We start from the raw sequence: 8,344 nt of genomic DNA on the forward strand, positions 1-8,344 counted from the left end.
TTTTTAATTGAAAGCTTTTATGTTAAATTAAATAATAGATATTGAATTTTTTCTTTTTCTTCATTTATATTTATTTTTCTTGCATAACTCTTTTGTTTTTAATAATCTTATTTATTTATTTTTATTTATATAGATAGTGTTTTCTTTATTTTTGCATTTTTAAGTTTTCATTAAATTTACATAAACAATACTCTAATGATAATTATTTAATACATATATTATCGTATATATACATGTATATATTATATTTAATACATATATTATCAAAGATAATTCTTTGAATTTCTTAACTTATTAGCAATTGCATCTAGATCTTTACTATAATAAACTACATAAAAGCTCATTTTTTTAAACGTTTAATTACTCTTAATTTTTGCGCGTTTATTAAAGCTACCAATTATATTTTGCTCGTGCTAATGATCCAGTTAACGATTGCACTAATCAATTCCAGTAAATCTTACTGAAAGAAAAGGCTCAAATTAATCACGAGAGATTATGAAAAAAGAAAAAGAAGCAATTGTCGTATATTATACCATTCAAGAATGAATTCATAAATTATTTAATAGAAATAAACATTCCTTTGCAATTTTCTTACTTATTAGATGCTTATCCTAAGAAAAATAAGAAATAATAATGAATAAAAATAAAAGCAATTAAAGCGTTCTAATCGTTGTTATCCTTTTTCAATAAATCTTCTTTAAATAACTCAGATATAATCATAATAAATTATTCTTGCGACATATATCTTCTAGAAAAGAATATTTAAATTACATAAAAAAAAAAAAAATTAGAATTCGAACTTTCATTGCAATATATCATTTCATCTTCCATGTAGACATCTCTTATCAAAAAATTTTTAAAAATAATCGAATATGTTATTAAAACGACTGAAATAAATATTTCTTATTCAACGTAATCTAATATACAATTCTACTATAAATAAAATATGACATTTTCTTTTTCTTTTTCTTTCTTCATCCCATCATTCCATCTTCCTTTTTCCTTTCATTACTTCATTTTCTTTCATTTCTTTTGTTCCACTATACATACGAATATAATATAAATACATATATCGATGAAGCGAACGATGCCATTTCCTGGATAAGTCTTTTCTTCTAATTAGTTCCAGTTAGGCGTCATATCTCGCTCATCTAGATTATAATTTATTATCTGTTTAAAAGAACAATAATTATTTGTTGGACTGGCACACTGTTTCTTGTTAAATGTACGGCTGTTTCCTCGTCGACATTAAATCGCCCTTCGTAGTGGCGCGAGCTCTGTGTAATCTTTATCGGTAAAAATCGTCTGTAAATTGCAAATGGCCACAGTTTACCGCCGGAAGTGGCGCCGGTAACGAGGAACGCATTAAGAATCACGTTCATTTTTTTATAGAGGTAAAAAAGTGGAAACCTCGACGTTTCTTTTGGTAGTTATGATTGCTTAGCGACCATGTTTATGTACTTTTATGCACTTTTTAATGTAAGAAACGGTTGTTGAGGATTGAGGTGATACGTTTCACGAAATTAACTTGATTTGAGTTGTAATGAGGTGTCTATGTTTGTAATGAAGTTTGATCGTTTTGGATTATTTATAATAATTTGATATTACCTATAATTTTTAACTACATTTTTTTATTTTGCAATTTGAAGATCTATTTTATTGTAGATGCTATTAATTTGAATGATTTAATATTGACTTATATGTTTTCTTGTAAAGAAATTGAAGAATTGAAAATTTATCTTTAATTAATTTATTATTTATTGTTTGATTTAAAAATTGAAATATATTAACAAATTTTATAATTTTGTGACTATAAACTTGTATTTGACTTTAGAATTTATCATTCTTAACTTTTTAAACTTTTTTTTGTTATAGATTGTATCGATTGTATTTTATATTTCTTAATTGTATTATAATTTTTTTATAAATTTCTAATTCAATAATTAATAAGTACTTTTTATATTCACTTAATATTATATATTCCAATAATCACATTTCTTTTAGATATTTTCCTAAATTACAATTTAATCAACTTTTCCAAATTTTTCCAAATTTAATTTAATCCTCTAAATTCTAAATCGACATTATTAAATATCCATTAACACACATTTGATACATTTTTCTTATTTACAATTAATTGCAGTTTAACCAATTCTAAATTCTAAATTCTTTCAAATTTAATTTAATCATCATTTTCAAATTACCAATCATATTTTACATATTTCCTCCAATTCTTTCAAATTATTAATCAAATTCAATCACATTAACATTAGACAATCATTTTTCTAAATTATCGTATTTCCAAAATACTTTCCAAATAATTTTCAAAATACATTCACTTGACAAAAAAAATTTTTCAAATTTCTTTATCCAATAGCATCCTTCGAATCCTTCCTCGTTGAAAAACTCACGCAAATAACGTCGTATACAATGTATAAGTATATTTCGATCAATCATTTTCAAACGACTATCCAATAATTATCCATCCATCACGAAACATCCATCAACCCTCCAACGTGAACAAAGTTAACACAAAACTCGCGCATCATCGTTAACGAATAAACCTCTTACACCCTGTTTACTTCTTTCTCGCTGACACGCCATGTTACTTTTACAGAGGATAGTGCTGGTAATCTAACGCGAGCAAAAAGGGATTCGCTTCATTATACTCGTGATTTATGTTTTCATGCATTCCATACCCTCTCCTTTACTATTTTCCGCCTTTAATGCGACGTGACTCTCCTCTGTTACCGGAAGCTGTGAAACCCAAGATTTTACCGATCGAGTCAAGCTCATCTCTCGCGTGTATATTATCATTCGCACTCTCGCGCGCACAAACACAGGAAGTGGAACGTCGTAGTTGATTTTAGTCGATTACAGTTTTAGGATGTTATTTATTTATTTATTAGTTTTTTTTTCTTAATATCGACACGTCATTGATGTTTTGGAATTGCAAATTTGGATTTTTTTTATTTCTTGTTATTTGTTAATTATAAACCATGACATTTTTTTTTAAGAATTATTTTGTGATCATATTTTTGAAATATTTTTGATTTTTACTTAATTTTATGTATTTCTAAAAAAATTCTTCTATGATTTTACTTGAAAAATTGGAATTATGAATTTGGAAGATTATTTATTATTTACTACTTATTATTGCACATCTTTGAATTAGAAGAACGAATAAATTCTTATCAACTAAATTAAACTCTTTTTCTTAAAATTTCTTTCTTATTTACTTCTTCTAAAAATAAAAAAAGATAAAAATAGGAAATTTTAATTTATACAAGTTTCCAATTTTCTATATCCTTAATTTAAATTATATAAAATATTTTACACATTTAAGCTCAAATTACAAATAAAAATTTTCATTTTTGACCAATCAATCATATAATTGTCTTTTTGCATCCTTCAACCAAAAAATTTTAATTTAAAAGTGCCAATCCAATCTTTTAAGTATATACAAGAAAATTTTAATTTACTGATACTGACAACAACTTCCCTTCACTTAAGTTCCTGATTTCCATTTTTGTTTATATCTTTAAAATTAAACTATATGCAAAATATATACCTAACTTCAAATTAAAAATAAATCTTCAAAAATAAATCTTTTGCTGAATAACAATTGATTTTTTGCATTCCCCAACCAAAAGTATTTAATCCAGAGTTACAGTGAAAAATAATCATCTCATGCATACTGGGATTAAACAAACAAATTATCAACCTTCCGCATGTACACACACTTTTACTTTATCTTTCTCTCGATCTGGAATCTGGATTAAAGAAGCTTACCAAGTCGCGTCGCCGAGACGCGAGGGAAGAGATTAAATAAAGCCGGAATAAATTATCCTTCCCCTGTTCCCTTTCTCTTTCTACGCCACGTATCTTCTTTGTCTCTCCGGCTGGAGGCAATGGTCCGGTTAAACGACGAGAATTAGGGTAATTTCACCGTATACTTTCCATGCAAACGATCGAAATCTTGCTATTTTATAGGCGATGAAATTAATCGAGGAATTAATCGTCAGAAATTAATTGGGGGATTGTTTTGTTTATCTTTTTCGAGGGTTGAGATAGTTTTTGAGAAATTTTATGGATAGTTTAGTTGAAGAATTATTGGAGAATTATTGAATTTTGATTAAGTTTGGAATTTTTTTAAAAAATGAAGAGTCTTTGTGAAGTGAAAGGAATTTTTGATTTTTTTTTTAAGGAAATTTTGATGAATAAACCGAAGAATTTCATTTTGATTAAATTTGGATTTTTAAAAAATTCTTGGTAAGATATTTTTTTTTGGATTAAGTTTGAGTTTACGTAAAATAACATTATATTTACAATATAACATATCTTTTTCGAGTCTTTTGATAAAAAGTAATTTTTATTTGATGTAAGTATAAATTTAATAATTCTTATTAAATTAAGAAATTTTTATACCTTATAATTTGATGATATATATATTTAAAAAATTTTTAAAACTTAAAATGAAATCTTAGTTTTATTTTGAAATTTTATTTTAATTTAATTTCTTTTTTTTTATTAAATAATTAAAATATTGAAATTTTTCTACAAATTTAAAATGATTTAAAAAAATGCAATTAAAAAAATAAAAATTCTTCAATATATTAATTGCATTGAATTGCATTATCTGCTGCATCTAAAAATAAAATATTTCAATTATACGCTGATTACATGTTTAGTGATTAATTATAGTTATTTATATTTAATAGTCAACTTCCAATCAGACATCAATCAATAAAAGTATCTATATATTATGCAATTAATTCATTATATAAGAATCATATAATTATATAATCATACCTATATTAATATTTTATAAACAAAATTATATGTGTTATTTAATTTTCAAGAATATTAAATCAAATTTCATTTATCTATTGATAATGACCTTCGAAAAAAAATTATGGCTTCCATAATATTTAAGTTCAACTCTATGTTAATTAAGTAAGTTGATCAATTAATTGAACCAATTAAATGAATAATAAATTAGACTTAATATAAACAAATTGAAACAATTATATCCAATTAAAATTAATTAAATTAATATTAAAATAGCAATGATAGATATTTAGATATTTAATATTAATTTTTTTAGATCAGTAAAAATAGTAATGGTATTTTTTAATCTTTCATATTTCTTTAATTCTTCATTGAATAACTTCAGAGATTTATAATAATAAATTTTTTTTCAATTATTATATTGATTCAAAATTAATATTAAATAATTCAAAAAAAAAAAAAAAAAATATATTATACACTCTTATTATATTTCATTCTAATTTCTTTCAAATTTATCAAAAACAATAGTTAAAATTTATTTATCTGAAAATATTAATAAATTATTCAAATAAATATATTAATAATATAAATTATTATAATAAATTATTCAAATTTATGATTTATCGGGAACCAAGATTTCTATGGTTCGGAAAGAAAGTTGTTAAACATATCTGCATAATAAATCGCGAATCGATGACGGTGCGATCTCTGGCTGGATCATCGATCGTAGATCCACAATCGCGATAAATGCCCGTCAGAATCCAACATACCTAGAATAATGTATCAGAAAATGACAAATGTGCTGTATTCATGAGTGACTATTATACAAAGTCTGCAGGCAGACTTGTACTTGTCCAATTTTTTTTTCTATTGTCTTTATTATTTCTTCTTTGAAACATTGTGTGTAACGTGATTCGTTACTTTCTTTGTGTGTATTTGATTGGCATTTGAATCGATACGAAATCGCATATTCGTAAGATTGTTCGATTAAAATAGGATCTGATATAACTTACAAAAAATTAAAATTAAAAAAAAAATGAAAAGAATATTTGTAAAGAATATTTTAATATTTGTAAAGTATTTGAAATTTATTCTTAAATTATTGTTTAATTCAAAAAATAACTTATGTACATACATATATATACATTGAGACTTAAATAAAAAATTCATGAAGCATAAATCAACTCCTTAATCATGATGAAATTGTTCACGAGTAATTAATTAAACAGTAATTAATTGTAATAATTGAATAATTATAAAATAATAAATCACGTTTCATAATTATTTTTAACATATGTATGAGCCTTAAAAGTAGAATAAAATTCATAAGTCTTAACTTTTTTTAGATAAAAAGATACATAAACAAGATATTATACATAAAAAAATATTGTATTAACATTTCTATTAGATAATAGATACATTTAAAATACAAATAAATAAACAAATAAAAATATAGAACACTTGAAAAGAAACGTAAATAATGCAAGAAAAGATGCGTAAATAAAAAAAACTTCTCGTCACATCATCACTTTGCATTACAGAATTTACATGAAATTAAATTTCGAATTCCAATGTAGAATTATATACGTTCCTAGAATAAGTATTTCATTACATTTTTCCCTTGAACATACATATATATATATATATATGTATATGTATGCATTAAATTCGATATCTTTTAAACGACGAAATAAATAAAAATATAAAACACATAACAAAAATACGACGAGAAAAAGTTTTGCAATAAATAAAAGTTTCTTGTCACATGTCACTTTGCGTTATAGAATATCAATTTGTACGAAATTAAATTTCGAATTCCAATGTAGAATTATACTACGTTCCTCGAATACCACGTAATTCAGTAGCGGATAATAACACGTGAGTTGTACACGCGTCTCAACTGATCAATCAACAACGTCAACGATCATTCCATCCGATCTATAAATCGTTGAGCCGAGTGACGCATGAATTTTCGTCCCATACTCGTACGTTTTGATCAAGAAATTGCTCGCTCGGTGACCGGAAATGCGCACTCGCCACCGGAAACGCACTTTTCGCGCTTCTTTCTCCCCTCTCTCTCTCCTCTCACAGAGTGTCCAAACATTTTGAACAATGACAAATTTTATTTCAAATTTATAAACGAATCTTTTATTTGACTTTTTGAAATCTTAAGTATGCTTTGTTTTATTATTTAGTTTTTTTTTTATTGCTAGATTATTGTTTAATTTTTTAATCACGCATCCTTTTTTTCTGTTGTCAATTTTAATTGCGTTTCTTGGTAATGGAATATTGAAAATTTGTTATTTAATAATTTTATAGGTTACAAAAAAAAAATTCAAGCTGTTTCTGTTTCTTTAAACTTTATCTAGTGTTATTATAAGTTTAAATTTTATAATTTCAATTTTACCAAATATTGTAGAACACAAAATATTAAAAGAAGATAAAATATAAAGATAAAATATAATAATCTAAAAGCTCCAAATAACCATAATTTCAACTTAAACTCACACTTTAATCAACAAATTTCAACCTATTCCTAACAAAATTTCAACACACTAATAAATACTTTAAATCTTTTTACAAAATTCCCATTTTCTAAATTAATATAAAATTTTCCTTTCTTATTCCCTTTTTTATAATACATAACAAACAAATAATGATTTTTCTCACTTGTTATAAATACATTTAAGAGTGAACCAACTTTCATAAAATGGAAGTTAAAACAAACATTTTTAATATCTTCTGTATTGAAATAAATTTCATTCTAAAAGTTTTCAATAAATAATTGCAAACAAAGTATCTGCATCAGTCTTTCAAAAATTATTTTACTTATTCAAACATTGTGATTTACAAATTAAAAATCTGTATTTTAAATTCAATTTTCCTATCCCTCCTAGTAAAATATCAAAATACTACAAAAACAATGCAATTCCTTTAACCAGAATGAGAACCAGAATACCATTCTTCTCTTCTCATCCACAAAAACAAATACAGACGATCAACTAAATCCTTGCAAATCTAACCATAATTTCAATCTACAAGCAAAATACTCCAAATCTTTCCACGAAAATTCTCATATTCTAAAATCCAAATATCCATCTTCTCCTCATCAAATCCAACGACCATTAAATTACCCACTCTTTGGAAGAACGGAATAATTTTTCCATGAATTCGCACAATATTTCACACTTAGACTCGTATACTGGGTGGCTGGTCTACTCACCAATCGCGACTCCTTTCCAAGAAAAACCAGAGTTGATGAGGGCCCTCCTCCTCTCTCGTTCCCTCCGTGTCGCGAGCTTCTGGCGTTTCTGGCTTTTCTCAAGGTGCACGAACGCGCGCGCGCGCACTCGAACACGATCCAGAGATCCTGGCCGCTCGATCCAGGATCGCGTGGCCGCTGTCAGGAAATTCGCACTCTCCAAAGAGGAAGCTGATTCACCACGCGCGCATTCCTCCTGTTATTTCAGGCGAGCAGAAGAGTTATAAATCCACCTCCTCTTCTTTCCACGATGGTTCCATCTTCGTACGAGATCAATCCCCCCCCTCCCCC

The 8,344-nt window shown here is 26.0% G+C and overlaps 1 protein-coding gene across 3 annotated transcripts in view; it reads right to left on the reverse strand.

The window, feature by feature from the left end:
• LOC102675256 (fibroblast growth factor receptor homolog 1-like) overlaps window positions 1-8,344 on the reverse strand; it is a 102,229-nt gene that overhangs the window by 92,850 nt on the left and 1,035 nt on the right. For 2 of the 3 annotated variants that reach the window (XM_006609046.2, XM_006609048.2), the window contains exon 1: window positions 8,015-8,333. The gene's annotated coding sequence lies outside the window, so the exon portion shown is untranslated. Of the gene's footprint in view, window positions 1-8,014; window positions 8,334-8,344 lie in introns of those variants that run through there. The other variant, XM_031514952.1, reaches the window with a different exon arrangement.

Source organism: Apis dorsata, unplaced genomic scaffold (genome assembly GCF_000469605.1).
Source record: "Apis dorsata unplaced genomic scaffold, Apis dorsata 1.3 scaffold_52, whole genome shotgun sequence".
NCBI lineage: Eukaryota > Metazoa > Arthropoda > Insecta > Hymenoptera > Apidae > Apis > Apis dorsata.